General features: G+C 41.6%; 2 long non-coding RNA genes across 2 annotated transcripts in view; one reads left to right on the plus strand and one right to left on the minus strand.

Moving 5' to 3' along the window:
• The window catches only part of LOC138146476 (uncharacterized), a 6,878-nt gene extending 2,091 nt beyond the window's left edge, over positions 1 to 4,787 (minus strand). Inside the window, exon 1 of the long non-coding RNA XR_011164490.1 lies at positions 4,712 to 4,787. This is a non-coding gene — a long non-coding RNA (uncharacterized lncRNA). The remainder of the gene's footprint in view (positions 1 to 4,711) is intronic.
• The window catches only part of LOC138146477 (uncharacterized), a 260,767-nt gene that overhangs the window by 176,406 nt on the left and 61,299 nt on the right, over positions 1 to 23,062 (plus strand). The window lies entirely within an intron of this gene.

The following is a 23,062-nucleotide window of genomic DNA, read 5'->3' on the forward strand; positions in this document are numbered from 1 at the left end:
TCTCTCTCTCTCTCTCTCTCTCTCTCTCTCTCTTTCTCTCTGTATTTGTGTCTGTCTGTTTGCCTCTCTCTGTCTCTCTCTTTCTGTACCTGTGTCTGTGTCTGTCTGTGACAGCAAGCACCCCGACATCCCCAGGGTGGCTGCCAACACAGGTTCTTAGATCTGCTTTTCTAAAGGAAAGCAACTCAAAATGGGTTAACAATCTTGCTTTAATCAAACATATGTCATTTACCTAGTTCAGGGGGAAAAGGTCAGTACCCTGAACTTCAGAGAATACAAACAGAGGTTACATACAAGCAGACAACAAAGAGACAGAGAAACAGATCAGCAGACAGGCTTCCAACTGTCTGACCATTACATCCATACCTAGTCAGTTACCAGAGAGGGAAGTACCAACATCTGGGTTTTCAAAGTTGGGGGGCTCAATGGCTGCCTAGAGTCTCTTCTGGTCAAATCACAAAACTCTTCTCAAAGTGAGCACCAAAACAAAGCCTCACATCAGGGTTTATATGGCCTTCTCCTGGCTCAGAGAATGTCACAACCCTCTTGATACACTGCCCAATCACTGAGAACCAAGGTGTGGGCATTCCTGAAAACCAAGCCTCCTACCACAGGCCCCAGGTGCACTTAAGCCTATCAAATGGCCTAGGGGCAGGGAAGATCTTAAATTCCCATACCCATAACAGTCTCTCTGTCTGTCTGTCTCTCTCTCTACCTGTGTCTGTCTCTCTCTGTATCTGTGTCTGTCTGTCTGTCTGCCTCTGTCTCTCTCTCTGTATCTGTACCTGTCTTTCTGCCTCTCTCTCTCTCTCTCTCTCTGTCTGTGCTTCTGTCTATCTGTCTCTGTCTCTCTCTCCTCCAGTCTCCTGTAAAGGCTATCCTCTATCTCTAATGTTCATTTGCCCCTGCACCAGTCTCAAATTGTTTATCTTTTTATAACCTGTCTAGACATTCTAACTTGCCTATTAGCCTGCATGCTGGCATAGAGAAGGGCCCGTGCCTTACACACATGCTGGGGAGACAGCATAGCAAAGCAGTTAGAGCACTGGCCTTGGAATCAAGAAGGCTTGGATTTAAATCATAGCCTGGACATGGACCAGCTTTAATCTAACCCTCCTTTTTCTACAGATGAGGAATTGAGGGATAGAGGACTTAAGTGGCTTGCCCAAGGTCACACAGCTAGTAAGTATCTATGGACAGGATTGGAATCCAAGTCTTGACAGTCCTTTAATCTGCTGAATAGGAGCAGCTAGGTGGTGAATAGATCACCATCCCTGGAGTCAGAAGGACCTGAGTTCAAATGCAACCTCACACACTTAACACTTACTAGCCATGTGTGACCCTGGGCAAGTCCCTTAACCCCAATTGCCCTGCCCTCCTCCCTCCAAAAAAAAAAAAATCTGCTGAATATACCACATGAATCAAATAATGTCATCTCCCTAAAGTTCTGCAGCACAGTGTCTTGCTGGTACCTGGTGTCAAATAAATGTTTGTCAGCTGATTCCATTCCACTGCATAATTGCTCAGCTTTCCACTAGTTTAGTTCCATAGGGTCAGCCAACAGGACCCACCTGGAATTGGTATTAGGCATTTTTATATGTGTTTTCAAGGACTGTTGGGGCTGGAAGGTAGCTGAAAAATTCTCTAGCCAAGTATTGCCATCAGAGAGATTAGAAAACAGGCACAGAATACAGAAGTGACTTCTTAGAAAGGGAAATAACTCATTAGCTTAAGTAATATTCTAATACTTAACAGTACTTAAATAACTCAAATTTTGCTTGAACCTGAATAATAATAATGAACATTTATATAATGCTTACTATGTGTCAGGCACTCTGTTTTTGTAATTACTATCTTATTTGATCCTTGCAATAATCCTGGGAGTGGTACTGCTATGATCCCCATTTGGCAGATGAGGAAACTGAGGCAAACAGTGTTAAGTGACTTGCCTAGGGTTACACAGTTACTAAGTGTCTGAGATTAGATCTGAACTAGAGTCTTCCTAACTCCAGACACAGCACTGCATAGACTTTTAAGACAGAAATTAGAGAGGAGTGAGGGTATACTGAAAGGAAGACTGATTTTGGTACCACACAACAATATAATACAGAGGACAGAGCATTGGCTTCCAAGTGAGAGGATTTGAGTTCAAATCCTACTTTTGTCATTGGGGGAGAATGTTCTAGGTCCAAGGTATCACACATCGCTTGGACTGCACGTAGCCCACCAACCTCCCAAGGGCAGACCAAAGCAGGTAATAAACACAATAAAGCATAGTTAATATTATATATTAAAATTATATCTATATATGGTCTAAAAGGACAGTATCCCTTTTTGGTTGAGTGGTTCCCATTTTTATTGAATTGGATACCACTCTTCTAGGTAACTGATGATAAGATTGGGTGCTGACCTGCACTGGCATAGGGAGTTTCCTCCCTCGAGAGTTACTTAAACCAATGTAGTCCCAGGTCTACTCCTTGTCCCTGTCTCTTACCCTATGATCTAAAGAAATGGATTAGATGAGTTCGAATCCAGCCTCAGACATCTGATACTTACTAGCTGTGTGACCCTGGGCAAGTCACCTAACCCCAATTGCCTAAAAAGAGAGTAGGTTAGAATTATCCCTGCTCCAACTCCATCACCTACTCCACTTTCTGAATCTGTTTCCTCATCTGTAAAATAGGGCTAATAATTCTTATTCTACCTGGTTCACAGGGCTGTTGTGGGAATGAAATGAGATAATATAAGGTAAGGACTTTGTAACTACAAGCAATGTTGTGATGCTGATAATGAAGGTGATTATCATTCTGTCTTCCATGTCAAATCTCATTGAGTTGCAAGGCCAAAGATGATTTATTGCTTTGCAGATGACTAAGTTGGCTGGCTCACATCTAGCTCCAATGAGCCTCCTTGACCTCCCCTCTTACCACTCCCCAAAGTCACCTTCCTCCCTCTGCTTCCACAACCCAACTGGTGGATCTGTGGGTAAACTGACATCCTTGGTAATGCCTTTAGGTCCTTGCCGGCAGTGACCAAAAGAATTAGAACCAAGAATAAGGCTTGTTCCTGTTGGCTAAGTTAGGGACTTGGACACCAAAACACTGGGTCTCTAAAGTCAGAAGGATGCCCCAACTTTTCTCTTGGGGTGTTCTTAAGGGAGTGTCCTGAGGTTCACCTCAGTCGCCTTGCTAGTGACTAGTAGACACTTGCTAGTAGACACTGGCAGGACCTAAGGAAACCAGACCCCAAACCACAGGCTTTGGAAATTGGATTTACCTCCTTGGCCTGTGCCTGGAAACAAGAACGAACCTGAGTGAGTGTTAAGAGTCCTGTAACTTCAGGGCCACAAGGGGCTTTAAGGATCATCCAAAGCAGGTCTTTCATTTGATGGCTGAGGAAATTGAGACTGAGAGCAAGGTATTTGTTCAAGGTCATACAGTGCGTTAGTGGCAGGGACAGAGCTGGAATGCAGATCTTCTGAGGTGCCCTCCCCTCCCATCAGGTTCCTCATGTTTCTTCCCATCATACCATATTCCTAGTCTATTCAGCCAGGGTAGACCAGAATGGGTAGCAGAGACAAAAATGGCTTACATAAGCAGAGACTTTGCATTCTCTGGTCTTGGCCCTTCCACTTTGAATATTGGAACTGGGATAAAATCATAGGATCTAATGGGCTTAGAGAGGAAAGGGCCTGCTCTTCTAGACCAACCTTCTTCACTTTACAAATGAGATAAAGGAGGCCCACAGATCTTAACTGATTTGCCCAAGATAATGTAATAATAAATGCCAGTGGTGGGATTGGAGCCCAGCAACATCTCTCCTTACTTCCCTGTCCAAGTCAGGGGTTGGTGCTCTTAGAACCCCAAATGCTGTAGCATTCACTTCATGGGGGTCCCCAGACAAGAGCCTTTAATGAGCCTTGCTTGGTGGTGAAAGATTTTGTCTGAGCACAGGCTTGTACAGTTAACTCTGATTAAGTCATGAAATAAATGCAGCGAGCCTGGGAGAATAAGATGAATAAATTTGAACCGCAAGACACAAATATGGCCCTTAACTCCAATAAGCAAATAGAGTTTAATAAAGAGGTAAACTGAGATCCCTTTTATTTATTGCTGCGCAAATGTATTTAAAAAGATATTGGTTTCCCTGCAGCTGCAAAGACTGGGTACTGCTGAAGCCTGGCGCTGTAATGCCCGCTGCTGTTATTAGAACCGTAATGAATGAGCAGCTTTAAGTAGGTGCTCCTCAGAAGTACGGCAGAGGCAGAAGATTAATGAGATGGGTGCATTGAAAGGTGCAGACTGTTTCATGTTTCCCTGGCTCCTGGCTCGAACCGTGTGTGTGCAGCAGCACCTCTGGCATTGTTGGCCTTTGAGTTAGAGGAGAAATGGCAGAGACCATGTGATAAAAACATCTGGGGAAAGCAGGGCTGCAGGAGCAGGAATTGGGGGTGAACCTCCTGTATCCACACTCACTGCCTTTTTTTTTTCTACTCTCTTCCAACAACAGCTAAAGCAGCACTCCCTCCCATCCTGTTCTATTTGCACATCCCCTACCCTCTCAGACCAGGCTGGCCTGACCCAGAGACAGAGGAGGTGGCCCCCTACCTGGTACAATTCCCCCCCACATCTCCCACCCTGTTCTATTTGCACATCCCCCACCCTCTCAGACCAGACTGGCTGGCCCAGAGACAGAGGAGGTGGCCCCCTACCTGGCACGATTTCAGGGATGTCAGCGAGAGTCCCCCTTGCCTCCCAAATACCTCCTTCATCTACTCACAGATGCCTAAAATCCCTTTAAAACCCATTACTCATCATTGTTCCTCTGGGATGCTTTTGTTGTTTGTTGCACTATTCAAAGATGGGAAACAGAGTTGAAGCAACTTAACCCATTCTCTGCCGGATTTTGTTTTAACTTCTTGGTGCTTTAACAGGGGACTGGGCTTCACTGTGGAGACTCAGCTGATCCACCTCCCCTGTGTTCTAAGGCAAACTTAAGCTCATTCACTAAGATCTTCAGTTGACCAAGATCAGAGACTCTCCTAAGAAATATAAGGAGAGGGGGTGGCCAGGTAGCACAGCGAGTAAGAGCACCAGCTCCAGTGTTGAGAAGACCTGGAGATCGAATCCCGGGCTCAGACACTTAGCACCCACCCAGAAACACCTGGCCGTGTAACCTTGAGCAAGTTACTTAACCCCAATTGCTTAGGGGTGGCCAGGTGGCTCAGCGAGTTAAGAGCACTGGCTCCAGTGTCGGGATGACCTGGATCAAATCTGGGCTCAGATTCTCAGCACCACACCCAGAAGTAACTGGCCATGTAACCTTGAGCAAGTTACTTAACCCCGATTGCTTAAAAAAAAAAAGAAATATAGGGAGAGGAAGAGAACCACAGGATTCTGGGACAGAGGACCTGGTTGTGGGGAAAGGGCTTAGGAAGGGAAGAATGGGACTTACTTGGACTGTAACCAAAGCTTGCCAGAATCCAAAGAAATCAGCAAAACTGCATTTCCAAGAAAGTTCCCCTGCTCAATTCAATCCACTTTGCCTTGATTTTTTTCTTTGCCCTCTTTTCTGGAGAACCCTGTGGAAGGGAGCTGATAGAGAAGAAACTGAATCCCAGAACTTTCTAGCAAACACAAGAAACTAGAGGCAGGATGGGATTCTCTTGGGGACGTTTTGACCTCTCCCTCCAAGCTCACTGATAGCCACTCTCATTCTCCATTTTGTACCTACAAAATTTCAAAAAAACCATCAAGGGACCATTTTTTAGGAAACGCACATATTTACTACCAAATCATAATGAGGAGCTGACGGTGTTTGTTGCCTGCAGGGAAAGCCATGAGGAATCATAAAATCTTTTACTTTTAGTGTTGGAAGAAGGACCTCAGTAGTCCATCTAATCCAACCTATTCCCAAAATAGAAGTCAGACAGCCTTTAATAAAAATAGCTAGCATTTCTATGACTCTTTACAAATATTATCTCATTTAATCCCACAATAATCCTGGGATTTTATTACCCTATTATTACCCCTATTTTATAGATGAGAAAACTGAAGTAGGCAGAAGTTAAAAGACTTATCCAGGGTCACTTAGCTTATACATGCCAGATTGAAATTCAGGTTTTTCTGACTAATCTAGTGCTTTACCCATTGTGCCACCTAGATGCTCTGATGGGGGAAAGCCAGTGTTTCCTAGAGCAATCCTAGAGAAATAGCTCTGATTGTCATTTTTTTTATTACATAAATTTGGAAGTTTTCACTTTGAACTTTCTACCCAATATTCTTTGCCTGTCACATCAACTACTGATTCACATTAAGCTTGCAGTCCACTAAGATCCCCAGATCTTTTTTCAGAGGAATTGATATTTAATACTAGAATGACCAGATATGTCAATCACATCAATTGAAGAAAGAATATTTTTTATACTTTTGCTGTAATTTACTCTAATTTCTCCTGTCTGTGCAAATGCACTTTAAATACAAATAGTGACAAGCAAATATTATGCTGTTTTGAAATAAAAATTTCCATACTACTATTTTTAATATGTACACATGTCAATTGATTAAGCTTTATCCTTGGAGACATTCTTAAATTCTGATCCTTTTTTAACACTTTCTTGTAGTTGTTAGACTGACCTTTGGGGGCCCAACTGTAAAATTTTACATTTCTGTTGGCACATAGAAGGCACTTAATAAATTCTTGCTGATTGAATGATTAAACCTTCTTAAATTTTATTTTATTGTATTCAACTCAATGCCCTAGACTGTCAAGATTTTTTAGATCCTGATTTTGTCACTGATTGTATTAACTATCTACCCCTCCCAGGTTTAGGTCATCTGCAGATTTAATGATCATGCCATGTATGACTTCATTCAAGACATTAATAAGGGGCAGCTAGGTGGCTCAGTGAATACAGCACTGGCAGTGGAGTCAGGAGGACCTAAGTTGAAATCTGGCCTCAGATACTTAACACAAAAACTGGCCATGTGACCTTGGGCAAGTCCCAATTGCCCTCCAAAAAGCAAAAAAAAAAAAAAGACATTAATAATAAATAGTTCTTGATTGACTGATAGATAAAATAAAAAGATTCACAGCACAAGGCCAGTGGGGGCACTCCACTGTAGACTTCCTTCCAAGCTTTAGAACCATTCATGACTACTTTGCAAATCTTGCCAATGCAGTCAGGTCCCAATGAATTTAATTGTACCATAATCTACCTCATCATCGGGATGAGCGATATTTTATCAAATACTGTGCTAACATCAAGGTAATTATGTCAATAGAACTCCTTCCATCTACCAATTTCATAACTTCATAAAGAGAACCAAAGAAAGATCCTACCCTTTCTTTAACTGAGTCCCAGGTGTGTGCCCTTCCTCTACACATGAGCCTGAGAATTGAGTATTTGACAATTAAGAAGAAAATGCTATAAAGTAATGACCTCAGGTAAACAAAAAGCTTCAAAACCAGAAAACAAGTCTCCTCCCTAATAGCCCTGGAGCTAGAGAGGAGTGTAGTCCCTATCTGAATCCAAACTAACACCAGTTATAACAAAATGGCCCCAGGCTAGAAAACTCAGGGCTCATACCCAAATCCAAGATGTGGAATGGGCCTGTGTCTCAGGGATGTTTCACTGGTAGCCCTTCTTGCATCCCAACCCAGCTGTCATATGAAAGGAAATAAAGTAGTGAAGGATTGGGTGGGTCTGAGCTGCCTCAGTCAGCACAGGTGAGCTTCCCATGTGGATTTGTCTGTTTGCACAGGCTCCTCTCAGCAGCTTTTCTGTGGTCATAGATGCTGACTTAACTGTCACCATTAATGACTTACCTGTCATTGGCACATATGTCACCACATGTTGTCTCCCAAGGCAGATTCAAAGTGTCTTGAGGGAAGCAGCTATGCTATTCCCCACAGCTATGGTTCTACTCTGTTATGTTTGTAAATTGAGAGATGAGTGCTTTGTCCATATTGAACACTAGTTTTCTGACATTCTGGTCCTCAATTTACCTCTGTGAGCCTCAGTTTCCCAATCAGTGGCAATGCCCAATGCCAAAAGTGGTATGTAAGCTAGATTACATTCCTTCTAATAGTATTAATTAGTGGAGCCTTTGAAAGCTTGAGAAACTTAATTTCCTCTAATATAACCAGCAATCTCATAAGGGAGGCAAGCACCCCATTTATCACGTCTCAGACCTTTCTGAGTGGCTCCAACACATTCCACCCTGTAAATTTCTCAGGATGAACTTTTCATTGACACACAGGTGGGGAAGAGGATAGATTAGCATAAGGTTATTGTTTTGTATTTTGTCATCCTCCCCTTCCAAAAAAAAAAAAATCCCCCTATTGAAGCCACAGCGTTTCTGGATAAACAGATATCAGATCAGGGGCCTGCATGTGGCAAAGAAAAGTTTGCACACTTGCCATGTGGCTCAAATTAAGCCAGTCAGAGCAGTCCCTAAATCATATGCATTACCAAAAATAAATAAATAAACATTTAGAATGTTAGGGATTTGAAAGTTCTTTTGCAGCCTTTTAAGGAAGGCAGATGTCGATTTCTTCCCAATAAAAATGTCACAGGCGGTATTTTGGATGCCGTTCTGCAATATTCAGTCCCACAACAGCAGGAGGGGGGAAATTGCATTTATGTGTGGATGTGTCCGCACGTACATGCCCCTATACAGAGGAATGGACGGTACACATTTGGTTTCCGGGCAGCATGACTGGGATTGAAATCAGGCAGTCTGCAGATTCAGCTATCACCCCCAAAAGGCTTTATACAACAAAGCATTCAGCTTTTAAATCAGAATCCGCCACCCCCTTCAGACTTGCCCCACTTCAGGGTAAGGGAGAAGGGGTTTGTCTTCACCAGACCCTGGGCCTTTCTCTACTACAGAGAACTTTCCATAGGTTGTGCGTTAAGGGGTAAGAGTTTCCGCTGTGCTCCCAATTACCGACTTTGTTTTGAAAGTCTTATAAAAAAGGCATTAGTTGCCATGAGGAAGATATTCCACTGGTACATTCCCATTCCCCACAAAAAGAACCTTTCCACATATTATACACATTTTTCAACGTAATTATTCCCAGCCCACACACACACACACACACACACACTATGAAGGATTATAACATAAAATACAGTTTGCTGGAAGAAAAAAAAGGGGGGGGGGCTGATCATGAGACAAAAATGAACCAGCATCCACAAAAACATAGACTAGCGCTCTCCTCCAGTCCATACTGACTTGGATTTTCGCCATCCAGATGCATCCACCGCCAACCTCAGACACCCCCCTACCCGCTTGACTCCCAGTCCTATAATGGGCCACATTGCCACCAGCCAGGCGTCTGAATGGTTGCCCCGCTGTCACAGGCTTTCGATCCGGAGTCTTTGTGAACTGAGCCTCTGAGGGCCTTGTTTATCACCTGTGTTGCAGGAGGCTCACTCTGCTAAATGCTGGCAAAAGGGGAAAGGGGGAGAGGAAGGGAGGAAAGAGTCTTTATAAGCAAATTGCTTCGTGGATCATTTAAGGGACATTAGGAATCATCCCCAGCGCACCTCAAACATAATGCTTCCGTACAAGAGGAGGCAAGGGTATCAGCTGGGAGAAGGCGGAGACGGAGTGCGGCAGAGTACGTTGCTAGGAGACAGGAAAGAGCATATTTTGTCTTCAGACTGGTGATTCTGGAGCCACCTGGGACTCCCTGCTGTAGTGTGGGTCCATGTGCCCAGGCTCTTTCCCAGAGAGGCGCAGGGCTTCTAATGTCATGGAGTGTGGGTAACAGGGAAAGCTGAGCCTTCCCCAATGGGACAATTACTTGGGGAGAAGGACTTCTGACCCAAACAGCTATTCTCTATGTCAAAATATAGTCCAAAGCCGGGATTCATAATAAATGGAATATGGCTATATGTTACTTTCGCCCCCTTTAATAAATTAATTTTAACATTGAATTTTTTCTAAAATTTTGAATTCTAAATTCTATTCTTCCCTCATATCCATTGAGAAAGCAAGAAATATAATATGGATTACACATGTGAAGTCATGTCAAATATTTTCATATTAGCCATGTTGCAAAAAATAAAACAGAACTAAAAAAGCAAGGAAAATAAAGTGAAAAAAAATATGCTTCAATCTGTGCTCAGAGTTCATCATTTCAGTCTCTAAAGGTGGATAGCATTTTTCATAATGGACCTTTGGAATTGTCTTAAATCATTTTCTTGATCAAAGTAGCTAAGTTTTTCATAGTGGATCATTGTTACAATAGTACTGTTGCTATGTACAATGTTCACCTGGTTTTGTCTGCTTCACTTTGTATCAGTTCGTTCATACAAATCTTTCTAGGTTTTGTTTTGTTTTGTTAACTCATCCTGCTAATCATTTCAGCACAATAGTATTCCATCCCAATTATATACCACAAATTGTCTCGAAGTGATGGGCATCCCCTTAATTTCACATTCTTTATGATTATGGTCAATGCTGGAGTTGTAGAAAAATATGTAAGCATGTTTTGGTTGAAACTGATCTAATAGGAATAGTAGGTTATTGTTAGGTTGTATTGTTTGGGGGAGAGGACAAGGGTGGGAAGGTCAATTAGTCAGTTAACCAGCACTTATTAAACACCCACTATTATGCACCAGGTCCAGTGCTAATACTGGGTCTGAGCAAGGCATGGTGCTAAGACTGCTTCTGACTGACTAGATCTTAGATTAAATCCATTTTTGAAGGATGGGGCTAAGACCTTTGATTTCATCAACATGAACAGAAAGCCCATTTCCTCATCAGGGCCTATGATTTCATTTGATATTCAGTGTGCAAAGCCCCCTTCAGAACAACATGCCGTTAGGGCAGGGATTCTTATCTTTTTTTGTGTCATAAACCCCTAGGGAAGTCTGCTAGAACCTAGGCACCCCTTCTCAGAATACTATTTTTAAATAATTGAATGAAATGCTAAATTTAAATTAGAGGTTAGCTCTAATAAAGGTGTGATTCTCCTCTCCCCAGTTTCCAAGTTCGACCCCCACTCCCATTTCAGGGACTCTTAGGTTAGGAGCCTCCAGTGCATGTTGCTAGGAAACATTGAGAAGTTAAATGACTTGTCCAGGGTCACACAGCTATTTTATACTGGAGGCAAGTCTTCTTGACTCCAAGACTAATCTTCTATCCATTATACTGTGCTGAATTATAACCATAGTTCAGTAAAAATAATAGGAATAGGGGGTGGGTGGATATCAGCTTAGCAAATTTATATTATTTCAAGTTATGGTTAAACTTGTCCTTAAACCCTTAATCCTAGGCATTTTTCATATTCTGAGTCAAGTCTGGGGTTCAGTTTCCTTGACATAGTGGGTCACATGTTGGACTTGGCATCAGAAAAACCTGGGTTCAAATTCTGCTTCAGACATTTACAAGTTGTATGACCCTGGGCAAGTCATTTACCTCCTCTGTTCTTCATCTTCCTCATCTGCAAATGGAGGTAGGGAGGAGGAGAGGTTTGGACTCAGTGGTCCCTAGAGGACCTTCCAGTTTTATAACTACCATTCTTTAATTCCTTTTTTTGTTTTTGCTTTTTGGAGGGCAATTGGGGTTGTGATTTGCCCAATACCATTCTTTAACTCTGTGAACACTTTACTTTATCTCATGGAGCCTCTGACTGTCTTGTTTGGTGTCCATCATTGGCATTATCTACTTAGAGGTAAAAAGATTCTAACTTTCTACCCATTCATGCTGCCACTAGTCTCTCCAAGCTAGGTCTAATCTTTCTAATCCCCTGCCCTGATGTCGTTATAGGTAATCAGAACCCTCTAAAGTCCTCACCCCATCCATACAAATCTGGAGAATACAGTTTTTAACTGGTTAAAATGCTGAGAACCAAAGCAATCAAACTTCACTTCTGGCAGATATGCATAGGAAGACCAGAACGCTTAGAACGTTAGGTGGGTGTACAACAGGAACCTTGCCCACTTTGCGCAGTTGTTTTGCAGCTGAGGTTCTTAGGGGCATCCACTCAGTTACTGTTCACTTGTTTCAGTCATATCTGATCCTTCATGATCCCATTTGGGGTTTTCTTGGCAAAGACACTGGAATGACTTGACATTTCCTTCTCCAGCTCACTTTACAGGTGAGGAAACTGAGGCAAGCAGAGTTAAGTGGCTTGCTCAGGGTCACCTAGCTAGTTAAGTGTCTGAGGTCAAATTTGAACTCAGGAAAATGAGCCTTTCTGACTTCAGGCCAGGCATGCTATTCACACTTGGCTACCCCACATCTACTCTGAGCTAACTCTAAATTCAATACAGTAGTTATCTGTAACTGAGGCTTTCATCTCAGCCCAGGTGTCCAGGTCAAAAAGGAAAATCTTGATCTTAGTCTAGGGGCACCTGCCTAGCTTTTGTTAGTTGAATATTGCTGCAATGTGGCTATAGAACTGTCAAACTGCCCTGCTGAGAAGTTCCAGTCATTAATCTCTAGCAAACTAAGATTAAGGTAGTTTGACTTGGCCCTGAAGAAATGAGTAGAGAAGATAGTCACAGTGAGTGATGCTGGGATGAGGCATCAAGCCTCCAGAGACTCTGGTGAAATCAGTAGGGCACCGTAGAAACACCAAGCAGCACAGAGAGGCCAGAGGGCCCTGCTAAGATCCTCTGACCTCTGAGGAACATCACCAGAAGACATTTGGGTCCTATGGCTCACAGGCATGAGTCATGCCTTCCCACATATTCCCCCACATCTAGCTTTCATGTGAGATCTCTCTGCATAATCATTCTCCCTAGTGATGGTGTGAGTATATGTGAGCTAATGGGCTCTAGGTTTGTGTGTGTGTGTATGTGTGTGTGTGTGTGTTCTATGACAAATCTTACTATACAATTTCATAAATGCCTTTCCTTTGAATAAATGGTACCCTTTGGTTGACTAGAGCAAAAGTGCTCAGGGTCCATAGTAGCTAATGGTTTATTGTTTGGCATGTTTGTATAACTGTTTAATATTTTGGTCATGGGATAGCTATTTTAGGAGCCTCAGGTAAGAGGGGGATGCCCAGGCCTCTAGACAAATAAAAAAAGATAATTTATAAGACTGGCATTCAAGGTCTTTCATACTCAGAACACTCACCGCACTCTCCTGTATAGGAGAGCCAGCTAAACATGGCTTGCCACTCTTTCATCTCATCTGATTATTTAACTTCTTATTGTCTGTCTGTCTGTCTATCTATCTATCTGTCTATCTATCTATCTATCTATCTATCTATCTATCTATCTATCTATCTATCTATCTATCTATCCATCTACCTCTCTATTTATCTACATATATACACATTATATGTATGTGTATTATATATATGTATGTGTTTGGATATGTATTGAATATTATGTATATGTGTATGTTATATATATATATATATGTGTGTGTGTGTGTGTGTGTGTGTGTGAATTTATGTATATATGGGTACATTTGCTCACATCAGGACTGCAGCTAAAAAGTTTTGTACCTGGGACAAATTGAAAATGGCATAATCAAGTTTAGAGATAGAGTGAGTCATTAGGGACAAGAAGGGGTAGGAAAGACCCCCTCATTCATTGGACACCATGAAGCCACTGTAAGCAACAGAGTTAACCGGGGTTAGAGGAGTGGGATGGGCTAGGTGCTAGCCAAGAAGGAGCTTACCTGGGGTGTTGGAGGTAGAAAGCATTTGATTCTGGTACCTTATTTCTCTGGTACCTTATTATTTGACCTAATTGTCTTTTCTAATTAGGTATGAAACTCAGTAGTTTCTATGTTCCCAAAAGATGGCACCTTCTAAGTTTTGGATGCCTGAGTCAAAGCCCCCATCATCCTACACTAGTTATAACTCTGACTCATAGTGTCCTTCCAGAACTGAAATGGATTCCATCCTACCTGACCTGTCTGCCTTTCTTTCATCCAAGCCAAGCTTAAGGGCCCTCTTCTCCAACCAATTTCCCTGATCCATAAAGCAGTGCTCTCTCTCCCCTCAAATTTTGCATTACCTCTTGCTTTTAGTTATTTGTGTATAGTTCATTTATCTCCCCTGCTAGAGTTTATAAGCTACTAGACTGTAAGCTCTCTAAAAGCAAAGTGTCTCATACACTTTCATTTCTTCTACAGCTTTCGGCACAGTGCCTTGCACAAAGAGTGCTGAATGAATAAATGAATGATTAGGTCTCTTCCTTATCATTAACTATTTGCTATCTCCTGGTCCAAGTACCACAAAGGGCCACATTAGCAGTGACTTTCAGTCTAAACATATTGCAATATCCTCACCTGCTCACTTTCCATTCAGCTCCATATCCGAGGTATGGAACACATACTTACTTTCCATCCCAAAGAGTGGGTAACTTTGAGTCTGTTGCTGAAATACTGGCATAAATTCTAGGCTTTGAGGAAATTAAAAGTTATATTGTTCCCCTGTGTTTTTATTTTTTACACATGGCCAGTCCACATACCACCTCAAATGACCTCCACCAGCAGAGTTATAACCAAGGAAAGGCAACTAGAGCTTTGTTCCAGGTTACCAAAGTGGTCTGGAAGGCCTGGGGTGGGGATACAGCGATGGGGGAGAGGTGGTCACAAGTCCATATGAGGGACTGTGAAGTAAAGAGAAATAGGACTACTAAGGCATCTAGTACCTTCCATTAATACTATTTGTGGATCTGGAAAAGTCAGATGGGTAACCCTCTTGTCCATGGCCCATCTGGATTCTCGCACCTTTGGCAATTCCTGAACAACATGGAAGGAAAGAAGAAAGGAATAGATTTGGTTTTGGACATAGGTTTCTGATCCAATGGATGAGCTGAGGGTTTTTTGTGGATGGAAAGAACCAGGATAGAATTAGAGTTTTCCCTTCTCCCAATTGTGGACTCTAATAGGCGCTCAGTAGTCTTCCTACCTGATTTGATTCTCACTACCAAACCTACACATTAGAAGGGAGGTCTTTAGCCAAGACTACAGGAAGAGGCAGAGTCGGAGGATGTCTGGAATAGGTGCACCCCTCCCATCATGAAGTGACTAAATGGCATCTGCCATAAGCTCACAGCCCTTCTTTCACAGAAGGGTCCAAGGGTCCCAGTCTAGACCTTTTCCCCTTACAGGTTCCACTGAGAGGCAAAAAGAGGAGAAAGGTGTCTACTGGGGACTGTGTTTATGGAATAACGGTGGTATGGAAGTTATTCATGGTCTAATTCCCTTTTTCCACATGTTCCCCTTTCTTCTTCTTCCTCCCCTCTCAATGTGCAGAACAGGTAAAAGGTGAGAACACTATAGCATGCATCAATACTTCCACATGGATATTCTATGCATTCTATGCATATATCATCACCCATCATCCTGGCTCAGGGATGGGATACGCTCTTACTTCCCTGCTCCCACTGTTTTTTTTTTTTTCATCTCAGTGAATGGTTCTGACCCTTTTCCTTCCCTTGCTTTGGTTGGGCTGAAGTCAAATCAACAAGCATTTATCAAGTGCCTGCTATAAGCCAGGCACTGTGCAAAATGCTGATGATACAAAGAAGGGCAAAAAAATGGCCCCTATTCTCAAGGAACTTATGATTTAATGGGGGAGAAAGCACATGCCTGTGTAACACGGTACTATGCACATGAGTGGTGGCAATAGAAAGGAGAGGAAACCAGTGTCCTTCCAAAATGCTTTATTCTTTCATTTATTCCTTCCATCCTATGAGTGCCATACTCTGAACCCTGGTCTGGCCATACAAAGCCTTACCAGCACTTCATTAGCAAAGATAATTGGTTAAACTAGGGGGCTACCCTCCTAATATTTCTCCCTTTTATAACCAGTCTCTTAGGAATGATCTACATCTTGCTTCTACTTCCTCTTCTCTCAATAATTTCTCAAAACCTTGGAATCTGTTTTCCAATCTCACAACTCAACTAACTTGTCCTTTCCAAAGATCCCAAGTACCTGCTCACTAAATTAGATAATGCTTTTCTCAGTTCCAGTCCTTCTTGGCTTCTATGACTTTTTAATTTTTTATCAAATGCTTAATTAACTTCTAGTTTACATTTTTCATTTCCTCAAGATTTTGAGTTACAAATTTTCTCCCTGTTTTTCCCCTACCCACCACCCCAAAATAGCGATCCCACTGGATATCCCCTCCTCCAATATGCTCTCTCCTGTATCTTCTCCCATATCCCCTCCGACTTTCCCATAGGGCACAGTGGATCTCTGTGCCCCAGTGCCTGTATATCTTATTTCCCAGTTGCATGTAAAATAATATTAATAATATTATATATATATGTATATATAACATTTGATTTTAAAGCTTTGAATTCCAGGTTCATTTCCTTCCTCCTTTGTCACCCACCCTTACTGGGAAGATAAGCAATTCAATATAGGTTGTACATGTGTAAAACATTTCCATAGTGCATATATTGTAAAAGACTGACTATATTTCCCTCCCTCCTATCCCACCTCCCATTTGTTCTATTCCCTACTTTGATCCTGTCCCTTTTCAAAAGTGGGTGCTTCCAACTTCCCTCCCCCTCCCAGCCTGCCCTCCCTTCCATCATCCCCCCTCTCATCCCCTTCCCCCCTACTCTCCTGTAGGGTGAGATACCCTATTTAGTATGTATGTCATTCCCTCCCTAAGCCAAATTCAATGAGAATAAGATTGACCCATTCCCTTTTGCCTTCCTGTTCTTCCCCTTCATTGTGACCATTTCCCCTTGTCTCTTCTGTATGACATAGTTTACCCCATTTTGTCTCTCCCCATCTCCTCTCATTATATTCCCCTCTCAACTCTTAATTTCACCTTTTAAGTATCATCACTTCCTATTAAATTGGTCCTGTACCCTCTATGTATACCTGTACACATATATACACACATTCACACATGTATTCATATGCCCATATACCCTCCTATATGGACATATATATGTATGTGTATATATATGTGTGTGTGTATATGTGTGTATATATATTTATATTAGAAATATGTATATAAACATATATATATATTTCTATTCCCTTCAACTATTCTCATACTGAGAAAAGTTTCATTAGTTAAAATTATTGTTTTTCCATGTAGGGATGTAAATAGTTCAACTTTGATAAGTTCCTTATGATTTCTTTTCCCTGTTTACTTTCTCATGCTTCTCTTACTTCTTGTATCTGAATGTCAAATTTTCTATTCAACTCTGGTTTTTTCATCAAGAATGCTTAAACATCCTCTATTCCACTGACTAACCATATTTTCTCCTGAAACATGATTTGCTGGGCAGATGATTCTTGGTTTTAATTCCAGCTCCTTTGACCTCGGGAATATCATATTCCAAGCTCTTTGATTCCTCAGTGTAGAAGCTGACAGATCCCGTGTTATCCTGATTGTGTTTCCACAATATTCAAATTGTTTCTTCCTGGCTGCTTATAATATTTTCTTCTTGATTTGGGAATTCCAGAACCTGGCTATAATATTCCTAGGAGTTTTATTTTTGGTATCTTGGAGGTGATCAGTGGATTCTTTCATCCTCTATTTTTCCCTCTGGTTCTAAAACATCAGGGCAATTTTCCCTAAGAATTTCTTAAAGGATGATTTCTAGATTCTTTTTCTGATCATGGATTTCAGGTAGTCCAATAATTTTTAAATTATCTCTCCTGGATCTATTTTTCAGGTCAGTGATTTTCCCAATGAGATATTTCATATTGCCTTCTATTTTTTCATTTGTTTGGATCTGTTTAATAGTATCTTGATTTCTCATAATGTCACTACCTTCTGTTTGCTCCAATCTAATTTCTGTTTGTTTTGTTTTGTTTTTGCTTTTTGGAGAGCAATTGGGGTTAAGTGACTTGCCCAAGGTCACAAGGCTAGTTTTTGTGTTAAGTGTCTGAGGTCGGATTTGAACTCAGGTCCTCCTCACTCCAGGGCTGGTGCTCTATTCACTACACCACCTAGCCACTCCTCCAATCTAATTCTGAAGGAATGATTCTCTTCAGTGAGCTTTTGAGATTCTTTTTCCATCTGTCAAATTCAGCTTTTTAAGGCATTCTTCTCCTCATTTCCTTTCTGAGCCTCTTTTGCCATTTGAGTTAGTCTATTTTTTAAGGTGTTATTTTCTTCAGTCAGGTTGTTGACTCTCATTTCATAATTTTCTTGCATCTTTCTCATTTCTATTCCCAATTTTTCCTCCACTTCTCTTATTTGGTTTTCAAAATCCTTCTTAAGCTCCTCTATGGCCTGTAACTAGCTGGTATTTTTCTTGGAAGCTTTTGATGCAGGAGTTCTGACTTTGCTGCCTTCCTCTGGTTCCATGCTTTGATCCTTTTTGTCCCCAAAATAGGTGTGTGAAGTTAGGTTGCTCTCCTTTCTTTGCTTCCATCATTTGCTCATGTTGCCAGTCAATTACTTGACTTTTGGGCTTTTTGCCACAGTAGGATTCTGCTACCAGACAGGGGAGCTTCATCCCAAACACTAGGGATTTCTCAGCTGCTGAATATATTAGTTGGGTGCCTCTCTGAAGCCTCCGCATGCTCTGGCTAGCTGGTCACACACCCCAGGACTTCCACCCTAGACCACAATCCAGATCCAAGCAGATTAAAGCAAGAGTGATTACCCCTCAGACTGGTCGTTTGGTCCTCCTACAATCTGCAGGCCAGGAGCTAAAGCTGCTACGTAGCTGTGGTTCCATGGCCACTGAGCCTTAGCTGCTTCTCACCCTGGGGGCAGAGGCTGACCACTCTCCCAAACTACCAGATCCAAAAGTCCACACTGCACTGATCTCTCATTTTGTCTTTTGCATCTATGTGTTGATAATTCTGGAAACTGCCACAACTGTTGGTGATTTGAAGTCCCTCCAGCTGGGGGCTGATCAGGCTTACCCTGAGGCTAAGACCTCCGGCTTGCATGTGACTGAGTTTGGCTCCCAGAGAGCTGTGCTGGCCACCTCCTGCTGGCCTGCCGGGCTGTCCTCAGCAGGAGGTTAGCTTCTCTGTGTCATTTTGTGGGTTCTGTAGCTCTAAAGTTTGTTCAGAGTCACCTTTTACATGAATTGAAGGTGGTAGGAGCTGGAACTACACAGAAGTCCTGTTTCTACTCCACCATCTTGTCTTTGTCCCCCAGCGTCTATGACTTTTGACAATCTCAACAGGTTTTTTTCCTTCCTGGTTACTTTTTCCACCATCAGCATATCCATATGCTCTCCTCATCATCCTACCTAGATCAGACCTCTTTTTCAGTCTCTTGTGTCCCAACCTCTTTCCATAGTCATGTTCCAGAGCTCTGTTTTAGACCATCATCTGTCTATATAAACTCTCTTCATGACTTCATTAGTTCCAATTGGTTCCATGGTCATCTTTTTCCCCCCAAAGTGAGTCCCAAATCTATACATCCAGTCCTAATATTATTTGAGTTTAGAATAACAGAATTTGAGAGTTGGAAAGGATCACTGTGACTATCTTGTCCATCTTAGACACTAAAGAAATCCCTGTTATAACATACACAACAAATGATCTTCCATCTCCCATCCTCACATCACCAGCTGCTTGCTCCACTTACCTCCACATGGATATTCTATACATATCACAAGCTCTATAAGCCCAAAAGAACAACCCTAATTCTATCCTGGTTCTCTCCATCCCACAGAAAGGATTATCATTTCCCTTTAATCCACCTATTCTTCAATTGGGGTCAACATCAACTATCCGTAACCCAGGTTCACAACCTTGGAATCATTCCATACTTTTCCTCTCCCTAGTTCCTTATATCTACTCTCTTGTGAATTTTTGTTGATTCTAACTCCACACTATATCTCACATATATCTATTTAAAGGCCCAACACTTTAGTTCAGGCTTTCATGACCTCTTGCCTAAACTTTTACAATAGCCTCCCTGATTGTATTTCCAGATTCCTTTCTTTCTTCCTTTTTTTTTCTAATCCATATTCCACACAGCTATGAGAACAGAATAATACTCCTAAAACACAAGACTGGCTGTATCACTACCCTGACCCAAACCTTTAATAGATCCTTATTACCTCTAGAAAAATACAAATTCCTCAGTCTGGAATATAAAACCATTGATAGTCTGGCTCCAGCTTTCCCTTTACACATTGTACCAACTGGCATATTTGCTGTTTTTCTTTTCTTTTTTTTTAATTTCCTTTTCTTAAGTTAACAGAAATCTATTTTCTCTTCCTCCTACCCATACCTCTCCACATGGGGAAAAAGAAAAAAAATCCTGGAATGAATGGGCACTAAAAAGAAATCTCCATTGGCTATATCCAAATAGATATACATAGACATCCAAATATACATGCATATATGTGCATATATGTATGTGTATGTGTGTATATATATATATATACATATACACACATATGTTTTTATCTCATTTTGCATCGAGTATATACTACATCTTGATCAGGAAGTGGACCACATGTCTCATTATCAGTCCTATGGAATCATGAATGGTCATTGATCAGTATTTTTCTAACTTTCAGAGGTATTTGTTTTTTTAAAAACAGTTATTATTATTGTTTAAGTTGTTTTACTGGTTCTGCTCATTTATTTCATTCTTGATCAGTTAATAGAAGTCTTCATGGGGGCAGCTAGGTGGTGTAGTGAGAAGAACAGTAACCCTGGAGTCAGGAGGACCTCAAGTCAAATTCAGCCTCAGACACTTAACACTTACTAGTTGTGTGACTTTGGGAAAGTCACTTAATCCCAATTGCCCTGTCTTCCCCCCACCAAAAAAAAAAAAATAGAACTCTTCACATTGTTAATTTTTATAATATTTGCGTTCCAGTGTAAATTGTTCTTTTGGTTCTATTAATTTCCTCTGCATCAGTTCATATAAGTCTTTCCATCTCCATTTGAAATCATCTATGTCCTGATTCCCAGAAGAGTATTCTTTCTCTTATTACACACAACTCCATTTCTGCCTCAAATTTACACACATACATTTAATTCTAAATGAAATTGTTCCTTGTCTCTTGGAGATAATCTGTTGAGAGCTCAGAGTAATTCCTCTGTGTCCAACAACTTCTCAGCCCCCTCTTTGTCAAAAACTGATTTTTATGGGGAATATTTTTCACAATGAGCACCAGGGCGGCCTTTCCCTTAGATAATGAAACAGAAGTACCCTCATATATTGAAATTAGCCAAGCTGTTTTCCAATCCAAGATCTACTATTTACCTGTGTATACTTTTGAAAACTCAGTTTCCTCATCTATAAACTCATTTTTTAGATTTTTTTCTTTTTGCATTTTTTTGGAGGGGGGAAGGTAGGGCAATTGGGGTTAAGTGATTTGCCCAAGGTCACACAGATAGTATTTTGTGTTAAGTGTCTGAGGCCAAATTTGAACTCAGGTCCTCCTGACTCCAGGGCTGGTGCTTTATTCACTGTGCCACCTAGCCGCCCCATGTAAACTCATTTTTACATAGAGACATACACTAATCTCTGAGGTTCCATCTAGCTTTAAGTTTTATTAATTTAGATAATCCAACTTCTTGAAGATTCTTGGAGAAGTTCTTGGGTGGAACTGATAGAATCCTTTTAGCTTAATGAGAATTGGAGGACCTAGATTCCAGTTCTGGCTCAGATAATGAATATAAATATAACCTTGGATGCATCACTTAGGGGCTCCCAGTTTTCTCATCTATAGAATGATTCAATGGTCAGATGATTTTGAGCTGGAAAGGACATTAGAACCCAGTGAGTCTAGCCCCTTCATTTTACAAAAGAGGAAAGTGGGGCACAGGAAAGGGGAAGGAAAGGGAATATGGACTTAATAAGCTATGTGTCAGCTTTGTGCTAAGGACTTTACAAATATTATATCAATATTATCTCACACTTACCTCTCTGACTAAGAAGAGGATGAAAAATTTCTGTGTGTAGTAGGATTATTATATAAGAATAAGCATGATAGTAGCAATTAATATTTACATAGTGTTTACTGTGTGACAGACACTGTACAACTGTTATCTCATTTGACCCTTACAACAATCCTGTGAGGTTGGTGAGATATGGTTATCTCCATTTTACAGTTGAGGAAACTGAGGCAGACAAAAGTTAAGTGACTTGCCAGGGTCACACGACTAGCAAATATCTGAAACTGGATTGGAATTCAGGTCTTCCTTCCAAGACATCTACTTGCCTAGAGAGGGTAAGTGATTTGTTCATGGTTACATGCGTAATAAATGTCTAAGGTAGGATTTGAACCCAGGTGGTACAGTGGATAGAGTGCTGGCCCTAGAGTCAGGAGGACTCATCTTCCTGAGTTAAAATCTGGCCTCAGACATTTACTGATTATATGACCCTGAGCAAGTCACATAACCCTGTTTGCCTCAGTTTCCTCATATGTAAAATGAGTTGGAGAAGGAAATGGCAAACTACTCCAGTATCTTTGCCAAAAAAACCCCAAATGCAGTTATGAAGAGGCAGACACAATTGAAATGACTTAACAACAGCTTCTTGACTTTATGTTCACTGCCTTATCCACTTTTTCCCATGTTGCCTCTCCTGGTCCCTTCCAGATCTTAACCATATCAGCCTGTGATGGAACACTTTGTCTTCACAGTTCCTTCGTGGGAGCAACTGTTCTCTGCACTTGCTGTCAGCCACCCTAGCTGTCATCTCCCTGATGGCTGGCCAGGTTACTGTGTCAGACTTCCTAATGTATGCTGGTCTGCCCTGTCAGGATGTTTACCTTTTGGGATCTCCTTATCCTCAGAACCCAACCCTTAGCAACCCAGCTGCATCTCAGACCTAATCCTTCCTGAGCAAAATAATCCACCCTTGAGGCTTCCTGATGCCTCAACCAGAGAACCCTCTCACCAGACATCGTGTAGCCAAAAAAGGATTTATGACAATAGTAACAGTAACACAAACAGAGATGACAGAATCCCTGGAAAGTAAAGGAGAGGGAACCTCAGACTTCTTATTCCTCCCCAGTATTCCAGGCTTCATTAAAGGGGACCCTGCTGTGTATGTATGTAGCAGGGGAGTGGTCCCACTTTTTTTTCCTCATAGGAAAAGTCCAGTTATTTAACATCTGGCAGCAGGGCTGCGTTCCGTGACCTACATGCAAGTTTTCTGCCCACAGCTGAG

This window comes from Petaurus breviceps, unplaced genomic scaffold (assembly GCF_028583685.1).
Source record: "Petaurus breviceps papuanus isolate PSGF00001 unplaced genomic scaffold, PetGlider_PUasm1.0 90762, whole genome shotgun sequence".
Lineage (NCBI taxonomy): Eukaryota > Metazoa > Chordata > Mammalia > Diprotodontia > Petauridae > Petaurus > Petaurus breviceps.